Here is a 17,494-nt window from a genome sequence, read left to right as displayed (position 1 = left end):
AGTGATTGCGGTTTGGTGACCAGCATGGCTTCCTCGCCCTTCACAGTGATGATTCTGCCATCCATGATATATTTAATTTTCTGATGCAAGGTCGAAGGTAAGACATTTGCTGAATGGATCCAAAGTCTCCCTAGTAGCATGGTGTATGCAGGTTCAATGTCCATCACTTGGAATGTGACGTTGAAAGTGCATGCCCCGATTTGAAGCGGCAAGTCAATGTCTCCCAGTACCTCCCTCCTTGTGCTGTCAAAGGCTCTTACCACCATGGCACTTTGACGTATGTTTGATCGGTCGATAAGTAGCCTTGCCAAGGTGGCATTGGGCAAGACGTTAAGCACAGATCCGTTGTCAATCAGAACCTTGGCGACTATGCACCCCTTGCATTTGACTGTCACGTGCAAAGCCTTGGTGTACTTCAAACCAGCCGGGCCTATCTCCTCTTTGGAGAAAGTGACGAAACTGGATGCCTGAATTTGTCCCACTATTTTCTCGAATTACCCCGGTGTGATATCAGGGTTTATAAAGGCCTGATCCAGAATCTTTTATAGGGCTTGGCGATGTACTTCTGAGCTTAAGATCAATGACAAAAATGAAATCCGGGTAGGCATCTTCCTCAGTTGCTCGACAACATCATATTCACTTTGCTTTATTATTTGAAGCAACAGTTCCTCTTCTCCACTTGATCTAGCAGGTTCTCCTTTCTCAACTTTCTCAACCTCCTCTTCCGTGCTGTCTTGTGGCTCTTTCATTTTTACTTTCCCTCTTTTCTTTTCCTTCTCGTCATTCCCGTAACATCTCCCACTCAGTGTTATAAATTCTACCTCTTGCTCGAGTGGGGAGGAGTTACTGGTAGTGACAGGTTCGGGTTTTGATTGGGGAGTAGCATTGCCAGAGGGTCCAGTATAAATCATTCTGAAGTGCTCGTGGGGGGCAAAGCACGGTTTAGGAGGTGTCAAGGGTGGAGTATAGGTAAGGTTAGAAGCTAATGTACTGCTAGATGCTTCTTCAGTGAAGACTTGAAAATTATAGTTCCAAGGCATAGCATGAGTGTTTGTGACAGGGAACTGAGGCCGGGTTCAGATGACTGTTACTGGTGGTGGTGGTGTTGGTGGATTGGTGGCGGAGAAGGTTAATCTGGGATTGGAGGTACAGGCATTCTGGCTGAATCTGGCTGCATTTATTTCGCTTTCCACTTTTGACCTCGTTTGGCATCTCAAAATTTTAAGGAACAGCAAGTTCTGGACCTCTTGCCGGAATCCCTCACAGTCGCACAGTTCATGATCAACTGCTCCTCCATGGTAAGGACATCCCGTATCCCTTTCTGATCCTGATGCCTGAGGGAAAAGGTAGCCTTCCCTCACTGCCATAACAAAAATTTCCTCAAAGTGAGGAATCAGTCGATCCATCTCCGCGGTTGACTTTTCATCCCCGGACTCTATTATGTTCACACCACTGCTTGTACCATGATTGTGCAGAGGGTTTGAAGTGACGTTGGAGAGAGAGCCATTCCTTTCAATCTTCAACCACCCATTTCTAATCAGGGCCTGTACCCTTCTCCTAATGGCCCCGCAGTTGTCAGTTGAGTGTCTGAGTGCCCCTCCATAATACTCACATCGGGCACTGGCATCATACCACTTGGGGTATGGTGGCTGAATTGGATCAAGGGGGATTGGCACTATTTGATTTATACTGATGAGGTATCGGCATATTTCGCTGAGTGGGAGGGGAAAAGGTGGATCAGGGTTTCTCTGTGGTCTAGGATTATTTTGGGGTGGTCTTAATTGAATAGGTTGAGGAGGTGGTCAGGGTTGGTAAGCTGTTTGTGGCGGATATTGTGGGCGTGGATGAGGATAACTTGGGAAAGGGGATGGAATGTTTGCAATTGTCGGGCCATGAGAAGGAGGACATGGCCGAAAATTATTATGAGGGAATAAAGGTTGGGTTTGTCAGGTGATGGAGTGCACATCACCTTCTTTCTTTTTGCCAAAATTGGCAGTTTTCTTTGCAGGATTCTCAATCAACTCCTACAATCATCCTAACCTGAGGTTAGCTTCAATCCTCTCGCCAGCTTGAATGATGTCCAAGAAGCTGTTGGAGGTGTTTCCAATCATGAGATTGAAATACGAAGCCTTCAATATCTCAATGAACAAAAAGCAGAGTTCATTGTCAGTAACCGAAGGATAAACCTTCGCTGCTTTCTCTCTCCACCTCTAGGCATACTCCTTGAAGCCTTCCATTTCTCTCTGCATCAGATTTTGGAGGTCTCTCCTCGTGGGGGAGACATCACAGTTAAATTTATACTGTTTCAGAAAGGCGTCAGCCAAATCTTTCCAAGAGCACAGTTTGCTCCTGTCTATCTGAATACACCATCTCAGGGTTGCCTTGGAGAGACTCTCGTGGAAGAAGTGGACCAGGAGTCTATCATCTTCTGTCAAGGTGGACATCTTAGTAATGTAAGTAGCTAGGTGAATGCGAGGGTCTGAGTTTCCGGTGTATTTGTCGAAGTCCAGAACCTTGAACTTGGGTGGTACTACCACATCTGGTACCAGTCTCAGCGACGATACATCTATTGAACCATACATATTCAGTCCCTCTATTGCTCTTAATCTCTCTTCTAGAGCAGCTAACTTCTCATTCTCTCTTATTTTACTTTCTCCTCCTACTGCATGAGCTATTCCCCCAGTTGGGAAATAAGGGGCAGGGTGAACCAAAGGGATCGGGATTGAAGGGTGTGGCTCGATATTTGAGACAGTTGGGTAGTAGGGGAAGGGTAAGTCATTATTCAGGGCAGTCGGATTGGCAGTGATTGTCGGATCTGGAATAGGAGGTTGAAAAGTAAAAGAGGTTGAAGCTTGGTAAGAATCAACCGTTGTAGGAGGTGGGGGAGGTGGTGGCAAGTTTGGCTCTAATACAGGTTTATTTTGGGATATTTCCCTCATCAGTTTCATGAGCTCTGAGACTTGGTCTCTTAATTCGGAAACTTGTCCCTGTAGGTTCTGGACTTGTTCTCGGTCTTCCATTAGCTTCTTCGTTCATGATCTTGTTAAGTACACTCGTCTTGGTTGAACTGCTTGTTTGGTCAGGCTTGCTTTGCTTAAAGCAATATTGATTTCTTGTGTGAGAAAAAAAAGCTCTTTTAATGAATTTCAAATTTTGTTAAAATCTAAAGGTCCTGATTTGGACAAAGGATACGGTGGCATCTGAAAGCCAGGAATGAGATCTACAGAAGGATAATTGCATTAATTTTATCATGGCATCGCTTGATAGTCTGATGGTGAATGACTGGATTGAATGCGTGTCTATGATACTTGTCCACATGGCGCATTCAACTTTTCGCATAACCCTAACGAGGATAGTTTCTATTATTCATTCACAATATTGCTAAACAATGGGCCAAAGTTATTTCATTAATCGAATAGTTCATACATAGCACTCTTTACATTGGCCTAGGCTTAGGGAGACACTTTATAATGTAATGACATCTTTTGAGATACTCATAAAGCCTTTCTTCTTGTCTGGTGAGGTCGAATATCCTCAGGGCATACTTGGATTCTGGCAAGAGCTCTTGTTTCCCCTGTGCTATCATTCTCTCCAGCTGGTCAACATTTTCTCTTAGCTCTTGATGGAGAGTAGCTTATCTTTCTTTTTCCTTTCTTTCTTTAGCACATTCTTTCAGAATATCATTGATAAGCTGTGCTTGCTCCTTCTGTTCGAGCTTCTTCTTTTTACTCTCTTGTTTATACTCTTCCATGAGTATCTCTTGATACTTCATTTTTTCTTGCAATTCGTTACTCCGAACTCCTGCTTCCTTTATTGCGTCTTGGAGAAAGATCTTCTCTCTTTCCCATTGCATTTCCTGCTCCTCAAACCCTACTTTTTCAGTTCTGAGCGTTTTTACCTCTCTTTTGAGGACCTGCTATTGGTCCTCCAACTGCCTTACCCGTTCTTGTAATTGCTGGCTCTCGGTATCTGCCTTTTGTAGAGAGTCGACCAAATGAGCGTTAGCTTCTTCTGAAAGGAAGTTCCGATGGAGGATGTTACCTTCGAGTTCCGTTGGCTAGGCAGCTGGGTGTCCTTGATCCCTGCTGGCCCTGCATTTAAGATAATTTTTCGTGGCACCCAGAGGCGATCTCTCTATCATAGTGATGCTCTCCCAAGATTTGCGGGCTAATTTCAATTCCTCCTCACTACCGAGCTCATGGTAGAAGTGACCTTGATGGTATTCTTTAATACTGAGTGCGGATTGAGTTGAGCCGAACTATCTCATTACCAATGCTGGGACGTAACTCGTATATCCGGTTACTCCGATTAAAGATACTGGACAATTACTCCCCGTGCTGAACAAAATAGGTAGACCTGACGCCCACAATTTCCTCCAGCAATAGTTGTGACTGCTGAAGCTTAGAATCCGCTCTTGCCACTACAGCTTGTCCTTTGGGCTGATTACTAATTTGGTCATTTTCTCAATAAAAGGCTGGTCTGGGTACCAAGTCAACCCCTTTGTCTCTATAGGGCACATGTGACTGATGATCCAGAGGTGCAACAATTGAGAACAGCACTTAATGGATCCCTTGCCTTGTTGTCTATAGTAAGTAAGAGTCAACAGAGTCTCCACAAGGATTGCCGGTATTGGGTTGACCTTCTGCTTTTCTACTGCCCAGAATATCTCCGTGACACTGCAGGTTATAATTCCCAAAGGCCCGGGGAATAAGATCAGGCCATAGATCCCCAAAGCTAGTGCTAATGAAGCTTGCTCCCATTGTTTATCTCGAATGTACAAGTCCAACTGCTTCTTGAGGTAGGTCCAATACCACCCGTGTGTGTTCCCTTTGATAGTTTCTCTTGCTTTTGCTTCTTCCGGGGCAATCCCCAACATATGTGTGAACCATTTCCAGGTTTGTCTATGCTTGAGGTGTAAGTAGATCTGATTCTGTGCCACATAAGGAATTTCTAGCAGCGCCTGATATTCTTCCATAGTGGGGGTCGTATCGATGTCGTTGAAAGAGAACTTGGGATTCCAAATTGACAGCATGGCCTTTAGTGTTGGAACTTGGATTTTGACCCGTATCAAGGTTGCAATCCTTCTGTATTTTTTCTCGAACTTTGCCTTGACGTGATCGGGAAGCGACCTCCAGCTACTAGATAGACCCTCGAGATCGGTCATTCTGACCTCGACTTTATTTAGGTCTAATGGAGGTAACAGGCTAGTATCTGCCCTGGTGACATCACTTTGCGGGGGCACTGAACTATAAGGCGATCCGGACCATGGTTTAGCATTATGTTCTGGTCTTGGAACTTTTTCCGTCGACTGACTTGAGGATGCCATGTCAAAATTGATGATTATTCTTTTACAGACCTTGATTCTGTGATGCCTGTGGAGAAAACTTGTTAGCAGGATAAATTCAGGCAATTTTGAATTATACTGTTGGCGGGGTGATACCTACACATTTATCAAAGTAGGAAAATGTGCAGATCCTCCTAATGGTATGATTTAAAATTGCCCTTAAAAAATAGAACATGAGAAAACACAAACAGAGTAGGGTGAGAGCAAGTATGCCCCTTTTGTCCTAAAATAGGGAAAAATCCTAGTACCGGGTAAGTGCTATCTAATCGAATAGTTCTATCTTATGAGGTAGATTGCTACGGCTTCCAGCTATTGTGATAGTTTAGCTCAAGGTCTAATTTTCTAAAAGCCACAGGTTCCCAAATTGCCCCTACTGTAAATAGTAGAGCCCCATTCCATCACCATGATACTAACGGGAGAGTTCCACGGGTATCACAGTAAATAGAACGAGTTTCAATCTGGGCAGAAGCCTTCATGGATACTAATGGGGTAAAACCCACGGGTACCACTACATGACTCCCTCCTACTTTCCTAAAGGGTGAGAAAGCCCGGGAATAGGGCTGAAGTGTGTGTGAGGACATTGTGCCAGTACTCAGTGTGTGAAGGGACGTATTTACCTCTTCCCTTCGTGGGGGATTTTTTGATGAAAGTTGTTGTGGGAAATAAGAAAAGAAAAAATGATTAGAACAATAACAAATCAACATATTGAGATTTCAAATTTTGCAAATTAAACCTCCCCTAATTACGAATTCAATTTATATGAGCGTATAACTAAATCTATTCTTGGACCTCTAAACCAGGGTAAAAAAAAAGTCTCCAGTGGAGTCACCAAGCTGTCGCAAGGTTTTTTGCGATCGCCTGGACGAAAGCTCTTCACCGAAGTGGGAAAGAGTTAGGAGTCGCCACTTTAATTTTGAGGGAAATTAAAGAAAACCATTCATGAAAATAAATTTAAAAGAAACCACTTCGAAAACAGAGATTCTAGGTTCGGGGTCCATATACGGGCGGGGAAGGTGTTAGGCACCCCGCCTCGTCCCTCAATGAAGGTAAAAAGATTTAATGTTATGCTCTTTTATAAATCAAAAGGGTAAATAGGGGGTTGGGACAGTGATGATGTTAATCCTTTGTGCAAAATAAAGGGATATTTGATATTTCACCTATCTTGGGTTGCCTAGGAACACAAGTTCGTGAAATGGCTCTTTAGTGAATAAGTGTTTGAGTGAATTCGTCTTGTATATTGGGGTCATGTCATTTAGTTTGAATTTTGTTAAGGGAGCTCGGACGGGGAACTTCTCCCGATCTCTAGATATATTTATTAAGAGTTGGGAAATTTCAGATAAGAACTCTCCTCCGATCTCCCTGTTTTAATTTAAGCGAGAATCAGGTAAGAACTCTCCCCCGATCTCTTTTGGTTTAAAATTTGATCTCGGATAAGAACTCTCCTCCGATCTCCGCATTTTTATTTGAATGAGGATCGGGTAAGAACTCTCCCCCAACCTCTTAAAATATTTGGTTTAAGGTTTTTAATGAAAGATCTCAGATAAGAACTCTCATCCGATCTCCGTGTTTTTGTTTGAATGAGGATCGGGTAAGAACTCTCCCCCGACCCCTTAAAATATTTGGTTTAAGGTTTTTAATGAAGGATCTCGAATAAGAACTCTCATCCGATCTCCGTGTTTTTGTTTGAATGAGGATCAGGTAAGAACTCTCCCCCGACCCCTTAAAATATTTGGTTTAAGGTTTTTAATGAAGGATCTCGGATAAGAACTCTCCTCTGATCTCCGTATTTTGTTTGAATGAGGATCGGGTAAGAACTCTCCCCCGACCCCTTAAAATATTTGGTTTAAGGTTTTTAATGAAGGATCTCGGATAAGAACTCTCCTCCGATCTCCGTGTTTTGTTTGAATGAGGATCGGGTAAGAACTCTCCCCCGACCTCTTAAAATATTTGGTTTAAGGTTTTTAATGAAGGATCTCGGATAAGAACTCTCTTTCGATCTCTGTGTTTTTTGTTTGAATGAGGATCGGGTAAGAACTCTTCCCCGACCTCTTAAAATATTTGGTTTAAGGTTTTTAATGAAGGATCTCGGATAAGAACTCTCCTCCGATCTCCGTGTTTTTGTTTGAATGAGGATCGGGTAAGAACTCTCCCCTGACCTCTTAAAATATTTGGCTTAAGACCGAGTCTTTCATCGATTTCGTATATGACTACCTTGTCCAAACTCTTTGGCTAGCTATATCCGATCTCTTTCGGTTACTAATTTGAGGTCCAACCTTTTTTCGGTTCCCGCTTTATTATGCTATTTCCTAGACTTGCTTAATAGACCGACCTCATGACTTTTTTCCTGATTCCCTATTCATTCTTTGATTATTTTACTTATTTCAAAAGACCCTATCACGTTAGGATATTGTTACCAACACTTCGCTAAATTACCTAGGAGCTACTTGTAACCGGAACACCTATATTCGAAGGGAATAAAAAACTAAGAACAAATAAATAACGTGAACTAGAGAATAGAAAGAGTAAAACTCAAGAGAGTAATTATTGGCCTAAAGGATCCGCATGGAGATTTTTAGTATAACTGAACTTAATGAGAATTTTGAGAATAAAAGCAGAGAAAGTAAAACGAGAGTGTTCGGAAAGGTGACAGTCTAGATACTTACCTGTGTGAGGTCGAAGTTATCAAACTGACTTTGGAGATCACAAATATTGTTGCGTTGAAGGCTGATGGTTCCGGGACCAATGCTTACTTTGAGATTGCGAGAACCAGGCTGAAATGCAGTTAAGTCGAAGCTACGGCTACCTAGTTAGAGTGGGGTCATGCTGAGAGAAGAATATGTAAGTGATAGGGTAATGAAGACAAGACTGAACAGAAATGGTATAGCAGAGTTATGAACAAACTGAAAATGAAGGATTTTAGGGTTCGAAAACTCTCTATCAATGGAGATACTCGAGAAAACTAGTTTCTGAAGTTTCTCAATTTTCATGCAAGCTTAGAATGGCAAAGCAGCAAGGCTGAATTAGATTTCAGAGTCTTTCCACTATAATCACCACCACCTTTTTTTTGTCCGTCTCTTCTACAGTATTGCATGCAAGTATTTATAGGGAACGGGTGCTGCTAATGAAGGGTCAAGATCTCCCTTTGGGGAGACGAAAGGTTTGGATTTAAAAGGACATAATCCGACGTTTGAAAATTTAAGGGAATCAAAACGGATGGCTGGGATCCTACCCAGAATATCCGTCCTTTCTCTTTCCAATCCAACGGCTCAGGATCCTGCCTTACAAGATGGATCTGAGGGCTGGGAATAAAAAGCGCTGGCCCTGTCGTCTATTTTTGATCCAAGGGTTCTGAGTTCATCCTTGCAAGTATAATCAACGATGGGGATTGTGATGTACAGGATTGCCATAACTGTTTTTGGCGTCTGTCAGCAATGTGGGCGATTCTGCAAATGAGGCGTGCAGTGAAGATTTGATCACACCTGCAACGCTTTAACTACCTCGGCTCTGATTGTATGGAGAGTTATTGAAAGTTATCTTATCCTCTTCGTGCATTCCGATCTCTTATTTCTTCCGATCTATTATGACCCTTTTTCGATCTCTCATATTGGGCCCTTCTCCCGATCTTTCCCATTCTAGGACCTTCCCCTCTATCCGAAGTTGCTTACCAAAGCATTTAATTCTTGATTCATCGATGCATCCGCTTTCAGCTCGTAAGTAATAAATGCTCATACCCCCTATATATATGCCTCAGTAAGAAATTTCTCCCACATTCCATTTCTCCTCTTCCCATTTTTCACTTCTCCTGTCCAAGTTTCTCCGGTAACAATTTCGGCCATGGTGACCGCTTTTGATCTTTTTTCGATTGTTCTCTTTGTTCCTCGACTGAAAATTTATGATCCTGGTGATCGAAGAATCATGAGAACCACATCTGATGACAGTGAGAAAATCGGACTAATTTACTGATCCAGATCGAAAATGTCGATCGTGCCGATCTCAAATCAGTCTACAGATATAATCGGTGAACTGATTTCGGGGGAGAGGACTGCTAATTTCCCTCTAAATATCGGTGATCGCCTTTTGAAGTTCATTTGGCTCCTCACCACATCGGGCAACCCGACTGCGGCTCAGTTCTGATTGATGACATCGATGATGACTCCTGTCATCATAATGAGAGTCATAGTCACTCCATCTGAGCTACACATCTATCCAATGCCTATGGCTGGCTTTCTGATCAAACACATTTTTTAATTCAGCCACAAGACTAGGCTTTGACATAGGTCCCTACTAGGTAGGATGTAATGCCGATCTTTAGAGATCGTCCAAATGATGTAATCTGTTCTTTAAAGGTTCTTAATGATGTAATCCGATCTCTTGAAATCGCCCAAATGATGTAATCTAACCTTTTTGAAATGAAATGAAATTTTATTTGACAGTTGTCATTTATTGGTTATTTTCCAATCTCTGATGTGCATATCCGATCTGGTTCCTAACTAAATCACCCTTAGCCGATCTGTAACTCTGAACATCTGCCTTAATCAGACGATCTTAGCCAGCCGATCTCCTTTTATTTTATTTATGGTGTTTCTAGAATCTTCCTGCGACATGTCAAGGAAGCGGGCGGATTCCGCTAACCGATGCGTCGCTTGGGACACTGTGAGCATTAAATGCTCAGACGGGTATAAATAGGGGAAGAGTCAATCAGTTGCTCCCTTATGTCATTTTCAGCACTTTGCGAGCGATTCCAAAATTCTCTCATTTCTTCAAGTTTTTCCGACACCGATCACATTCCGGTAAGGGTTTTGATCTTTTCTTAGTTAAACTTCTTTAGTTTCTTTGAAAATGAGCGGCGCCGAGGGTCAGAGAGCTGCGAGTCCGTCTTCTGTCCATGTTTCGTGGACCTCGGAAGAGGGTGACGTGATTAGATCAGGTGGTCAAACCAGCAGAGCCCTCGTCCCGGTAACTAGTTTGGGTGCCAGACCGAGGCGAGGGGCATCTTTGAGAAGAGACAACTTGCCAATTGATGAGTTGCCTTTTGTTACACTCATTTCATATAGGCATTTTTAGGGTAGTTTTGCATCCATTTTGTCCTCATATTTTAGCGTATTTTACGTTTTTAGCTTTATTTTATCTTATTTGTTAATTTTCGATACTTTATATTTGATTTTTGTAATTTTGTTGTTTTTGATAGGATTTTGTGGCAAATCAAAGATCAATGAGTGCAATAGGAAATGATTTGAAGAGATTTGGAGTTCTTTAAGCATGGAGGAAAGTTAAAGAAATCAAACCTTGAAAAAGCAAACTAGCCGAAATTTGCTTGAGGCTTTGCTTAAGATCATACTTAGGGTAAAGCAGCAGTGCTTAAGGTGCAACACAAGTCAAGCAGGAGCAGAAAAGTCCATTTTACTCTAAGTCTGCCGAGATTTGCTGAAGGTCTGCTTAACCTTAAGCAGGCAGTGCGACTAGAAGCTAAAATTTACTAAGAAGTCGCTAGGGTTAAGCGAACCCTGCAGCATCGCCTTGAATGTGAATAGTGTCACGACTCGGATAATTTTATACCTCATTTCCTATCCACTCCTTGACTCTTATTTACTTTTAGGGCAACCTTTTGGGACGATATAAATTCATCATTTCCTTATTTTTGCCATAAGAGGGAAGGGAGAAAAGACAAAAAGGAAAGAAAATTTAATAGAGAGAGAGGAGACGCCATTCTCTCTTGGGGAGGAGCTGCTACACCAGTTTTGGAGCTCCAGAAACCAGAGATTTTGGTTCTTCTACCTGGGCTTTTCTATTTTAGTCCTTTTATCATGTTTTTCTTTACTCTTCCATCAATAATTCTTGTAAATACCATTATGAGTGAGTAATCTCTTTAGATTTCAGAGTTGGGAAATATGTTTTAGATTGATTTGTGGATTTGAACTGGGTATTTCCTTATTTTACATAAATATGAGTTTTGATTCCTTCCTTGTGTGCTTAATTTACTTGCCTAATGTTGGTACCCATTGGGTATTGTGTTAATCTTTGATTGAAGGACCGAAAGGTGAAAGTCATTGATAGATAATCAAGGATTGGAACTTAAAATCACCTAGATTTAGAAATAAACTAGGATTTTAAGAGGAATTAATTATTGGTTACAAAACTTAATGGGTTTTAAAGTAATCAAATAACATACGAAAGTAGGTTTGGTTATTTTAGAACACATTTTGGTTTGCTTGAAAAAAGATATCAAAGGAATTTAGAATCAATTTCCTTCGAACTCTATTTTTCCCTAAAAATTGGAAAGCCCAAGACAAATCCCAATTAATTTATGCATAAACCCCCAACTCTGGAGTCACTTTTACCATAATTAGACTTTCATTTGAATTACCCATTGTTAATTTAGTTTAATTGCGAACTAGAATTAGAATTAATTTGTTTGCTACTTACCTATTTCAATTAGATTAATCAATTTACCTTGCTCATTTACATTTACCATTCATTCATTAATCATTAGCCCAAATAATCTATTCATTCATAGTTTGGTAATCAAACAGCAAATCCTCGTGGGAACGATACTTGATTCATCACTTTATTACTTGAGACGACCCGTATACTTGCGGATTAGTCAATATCAAGTTTTTGGCGCCGTTGCCAGGGATTTGATTTTTGTTTGATATTGAACAATTGTTTGTTTGGTTAATTTGGGCATTTTATTTTATTTTCTTTTTACCATTTTACTTTGAGAATTTGTTTATTTTGTTTTTCAGCTACTTTATTTTATGAGAAGGACAAAAAGTGAAGAAATCAATCTATTCTTTGACCCAGAAATAGAAAAGACAGCAAAAGCTTTAAGAGCAGAATCTAAGAGGAGAAAAGCTAAAATTAAAGCTCAACAACAACAAGAAAGAGCACAAGAGCAAGAGGAATTACAAGAAGAAATGGCCGACAACAATAATAACAACCGCTCTGTGAAGGATCATGCCTATCCTAACATTGGAGATTTCATGCCAAGTATCACAAGACCAAGAGTAGAAGCTAATAATTTTGAATCAAGCTCAGACTCACAAATGGTACAACAATCACAATTTGGAGGAAATCCAAGTGAAAGTCCACATGTGCATCTAGCACACTTTCTTGAGATCAGTGATATGTTGAAGATAAATGGAGTTTCTGATGATGCAATTCGACTCAGATTATTTCCTTTTTCTCTGAAGGACCGAGCTAGAGAGTGGTTACATTCTTTGCCACCGGGTTCTATCACAACATGGGATGAACTTTCTCAAGCATTTTTAGCTCAATATTTTCCACCAAGCAAGACAGCTAAGCTAAGAAATGAGCTGACTTCTTTCAAACTTAGAGATGATGAGAGCTTGTATGAAGCATGGGAGAGGTACAAGGATTTGCAAAGGAGATGTCCACATCATGGGATTCCTAAGTGGATGCTTGTTCAACACTTTTACAATGGAGTTTCACCAGCTATTAGAAGTACAATTGATGCATCTTCTGGAGGTGATCTTATGGAGAAATCTGAAGATGAAGCTTTTTCTGCTCTTGATAAAATTACTTATAACAACTACCAATGGAGTTGTGAGAGGAATGAGATCAAGAAACCAGCTGGTATGTTTGAGCTTGATGCCATGAATATGATTAATGCTAAGTTTGATGCTTTGACAAGGAAGATGGACAAGCTAAGCATGAAAGTAGATTCTTCAGCTGGAGGTTCTAGTAATTTAGTAGAAGTTGGAGCTGCAAATGTCAATTGCGCAGCAGATTTTTCTACATTTAATCAAGATTTTTCAAGTGAGCAAGTGGATTATGTGGGGAACTACAATCAAAGACCAGGTGGTAACTCATTTTCTGCAACTTATGATCCAGCATGGAGAAACCACCCCAATTTCTCTTGGGGAGGTAGACAAGGGCAAAATCAGAATTTTCAGCAACCTTATGGATATCAACAACATCAGAATTTTTAGCAGAATAGAGGTCCTCCTCCTGGAATTTCTAAACCTCAAAATGCACATGCTCCACCTCTACCACAACAAGCACAACCAAACAAGATAGCTAGATTGGAAGCTATAATTGAAACTCTACTTGTGAGCCATCAAAGTCAACAAGAAATGATTTCTCAATTAGCATCTAAAGTGGATCAAATGGAAACACACAACAAGATGTTAGAGAATCAAATAACTCAACAAGCTAGCTCTTCAAGTAACAAAGCATTTGGGAAGCTCCCTAGCCAGCCAGAAAATTCAAGGGAGCATTGCAAGGCTATTACATTGAGGAGTGGAAAAATATTGGAGAATGGAGATAAAAAGATTGAAGAGAAAATTGAAGAAGAGAAAAACAGAGAAGGAGATAAACAAACTGAAGCTGAAGTCAGAATTGGAGCTGAGAAAGAAAATTCAGTGGAAGAAAAATGAAGTAAGGAGAAGGAGAGCAAAGAAGAAGAACCAAAATATGTTACACCTAAAGCCTACATGCCACCTTTACCATTCCCACAAAGGTTCCAGAAAGCGAAATTGGATAAACAATTTAGGATGTTCTTGGAAGTATTGAAGTCTTTGCATGTGACTATTCCTTTCACTGATGCTTTAGCACAAATGCCTTCATATGCTAAATTTTTGAAGGAGATTTTATCTAACAAGAAGAGATTGGAGGAATTTGAGACTGTAGCTCTCACGGAAGAAAGCAGTGCTATCTTGCAAAATAAGCTTCCACCCAAACTGAAAGATCCTGGAAGTTTCTCCATACCATGTCACATTGGGGATATCAGTATAGATAAGGCTTTATGTGATCTTGGAGCCAGTGTTAGTCTGATGCCATTATCTATCTATGAGAAAGTGAAGATTGGAGAAATGAAGCCTACTACCATCTCACTACAGTTAGCAGATAGGTCTATTAAATTTCCAATTGGGGTAATTGAGAATGTTCCTCTGAAAGTTGGAAAATTTTTCATACCAGTGGATTTTGTGGTATTGGAGATGGAGGAGGATACACACATTCCTATTATTCATGGTAGACCTTTCCTTCTCTATCTGAGCTGTGATTGATGTAAAAAATGGGAGGCTTACATTAGAAGTTGGGGAAGAGAAAGTTGAATTTAATTTGTTTCAAGCAATGAAAAAGAAAGATGATTCAAATTCATGCTTGAGAATTGATGTGATAGATGAAGAGGTCAGAGAAGTGCTTAAAAAGCAACATCCTAAAGATCCCTTAGAAGCTTGTTTGGTTCATAACATCAAAAAAAGGGATGAGATTGAAGAAGCTGCAGAATATGCTACAATTTTGGAAGTAAATCCTCTATTGCCTATGGCTGATATTGAAAAGATTGGAGACTTGAAGCAAGATACAACTTCATCATCAAAGCTTGAAAAAAGTGAAGCACCTAAGGTAGAATTGAAACCTCTTCCAACAAATCTCAGGTATGCTTTTCTAGGTCAAAATTCTACATATCCTGTGATTGTTAGTGCTAAATTGACTGATTGTAAGGTTGAAAAATTATTAAGAGTTCTTAGAAAGCATAGAAGGATAATTGGTTATACCATTGATGATATTAAAGAAATACATCCTTCTGTGTGCATGCATAGAATTTTGTTGGAAAATAATCATAAAGCCTCTCGAGAATCACAAAGGAGATTGAATCCGAATATGAAAGAGGTTGTGAAAAAGGAGATCTTGAAATTGCTTGATGCAGGTATCATTTACCCTGTTTCTGACAGCAATTGGGTAAGTCCAGTTCATGTTGTACCTAAGAAAGGGGGCATCACAGTAGTGAAAAATGAAAATGATGAACTAATACCTACAAGGACTGTAACTGGATGGAGAATATGTATAGACTATAGGAAATTGAATAATGCAACTAGAAAGGACCATTTTCCATTACCATTTATAGACCAAATGCTTGAGAGACTAGCTCATCATTCTTATTTTGCTATTTGGATGGCTATTCAGGGTTCTTTCAGATCCCTATTCACCTAGATGATCAGGATAAAACTACCTTCACATGTCCTTATGGTACCTTTGCATATCGAAGGATGCCATTTGGACTATATAATGCCCCTGCTACATTTCAAAGATGTATGATGTCCATATTTTCTGACATGATTGAGGATATTATGGAAGTGTTCATGGATGATTTTTCTGTATATGGTAAATCTTTTGATAAATGTTTATCTAACTTGTCTAAGGTTTTGCAGAGATGTGAAGAGTTCAATTTAGTTTTGAATTGGGAAAAGTGCCATTTTATGGTACAAGAAGGAATTGTTTTGGGACATCTTGTGTCAAACAGGGGTATTGAGGTGGATAAAGCAAAGGTAGAAATTATTGAGAAAATGCCACCCCCAACATCTGTGAAGGGAGTAAGGAGTTTCTTGGGGCATGCCGGATTTTACAGGAGATTTATCAAGGATTTCTCTAAGATTTCTAAACCTCTTACCAATTTATTGAATAAAGATGTGGGATTCCATTTTGATACTAATTGTATGAATGCTTTTTGCAGGATAAAGGAAGCTTTGATATCTGCTCCTATTATGCAGCCACCCGATTGGTCACTACCTTTTGAGTTAATGTGCGATGCTAGTGATTATGCCATTGGGGCTATTTTGGGACAAAAGAAAGATAAGAAGGTGTATGCAATATACTATGCAAGTAGGACCTTAGATGATGCTCAAATAAATTATTCTACTATAGAGAAAGAGTTTTTGGCAGTGGTATTTGCAGTAGACAAATTCAGGTCCTATCTTATGGGGTCAAAGGTAATAGTGTACACAGATCATGCAGCTATCAAGTATCTCCTTCAGAAAAAAGAGGCTAAACCTAGATTGATAAGGTGGGTGCTACTCCTTCAAGAGTTTGACTTGGAAATTAAAGACAAGAAAGGAGTAGAAAATGTGGTAGCAGATCATCTATCTAGATTGAGGCAAGAACAAGGAGAAAATTTGGGAAAAGAACCCCCAATAGATGATTATTTCCCTGATGAACAACTGTTAGTAATCATGAATGCAAAAATTCCTTGGTATGCAGATTTTGTGAACTATCTAGTGTGTGGAATCCTCCCACCTGACCTAACATGGCAGCAAAAGAAGAAATTGCTTTTTGATGTGAAGGATTATGATTGGGAAGAGCCATTTTTGTTCAAGAGATGTGGAGATGGGCTAATTAGAAGATGTTTAGCTGATGAGGAGATAGGGAATGTTATTAAAGATTGCCATTCTTCACTTTATGGGGGTCATATGAGTGTGACAAAGACTGCAGAAAAGGTTCTTCAAGCAGGGTTCTTCTGGCCATACAAGTTTAAGGATGTGAGGAAGTTTGTAAATGCATGTGATAGGTGTCAAAGAATGGGTAATATCTCGAAGAGAGATGAAATGCCCCTCCAAAATATATTGGAAGTGGAGCTATTTGATGTGTGGGGCATTGATTTCATGGGACCTTTTCCATCATCCTTTGGACACAAGTACATTTTAGTTGGAGTAGATTATGTGAGCAAATGGGTTGAAGCTATACCATCTCCAACTAATGATGTTAGAGTTGTGATTAAATTCCTTAAAAATTTCAATTTCACAAGATTTGGAACTCCCCGTGCCATTATAAGTGATGGAGGTTCTCATTTTTGCAACCATCAATTTGAAAGATTATTACAAAAATATGGAGTGAAGCATAAGGTTGCAACACCCTACCATCCACAAACTAGTGGTCAAGTGGAGATCTCAAATAGAGAGTTGAAAAGAATTCTTGAGAAAACAGTGAATAGTACAAGGAAAGATTGGTCACTAAAGTTAGATGATGCTCTTTGGGCCTATAGAATAGCTTTTAAAACTCCTATTGGCACCACCCCATTTAGATTGGTTTATGGGAAAGCTTGTCATTTACCTCTGGAGTTAGAGCATAGAGCATATTGGGCCATAAGGACACTGAATTTTGACTTGAAAACTGCAGGAGAAAAAAGAATGTTGCAACTAAATGAACTTGAGGAGCTTAGATTGGATGCTTATGAAAATGCCAAGCTTTACAAGGAAAGAACTAAGAGATGGCATGATAAGCATATTAGGAGGAAAGAATTTTAGGAAGGGGATGTTGTTCTTCTATATAACTCTAAGTTAAGGTTATTTCCCTGAAAATTAAAGTCAAGATGGTCAGGGCCCTACACTTTTATAAAGGTATACCCCTATGGAG

General features: G+C 40.1%; 1 non-coding gene across 1 annotated transcript; it reads right to left on the bottom strand.

Annotated features, from left to right (window-relative positions):
- Positions 1 to 12,642: 12,642 nt before the first annotated feature.
- Positions 12,643 to 12,749, bottom strand: LOC131175727 (small nucleolar RNA R71). Its single transcript, XR_009145916.1, has one exon. It is a non-coding gene; the product is annotated as a small nucleolar RNA R71 (small nucleolar RNA).
- Positions 12,750 to 17,494: the final 4,745 nt, after the last annotated feature.

The sequence above is a fragment of the Hevea brasiliensis genome, chromosome 17, assembly GCF_030052815.1.
Source record: "Hevea brasiliensis isolate MT/VB/25A 57/8 chromosome 17, ASM3005281v1, whole genome shotgun sequence".
NCBI lineage: Eukaryota > Viridiplantae > Streptophyta > Magnoliopsida > Malpighiales > Euphorbiaceae > Hevea > Hevea brasiliensis.
Note: the sequence above shows the minus strand (reverse complement) of the source record. Positions and strands in the feature narration are given on the sequence as shown.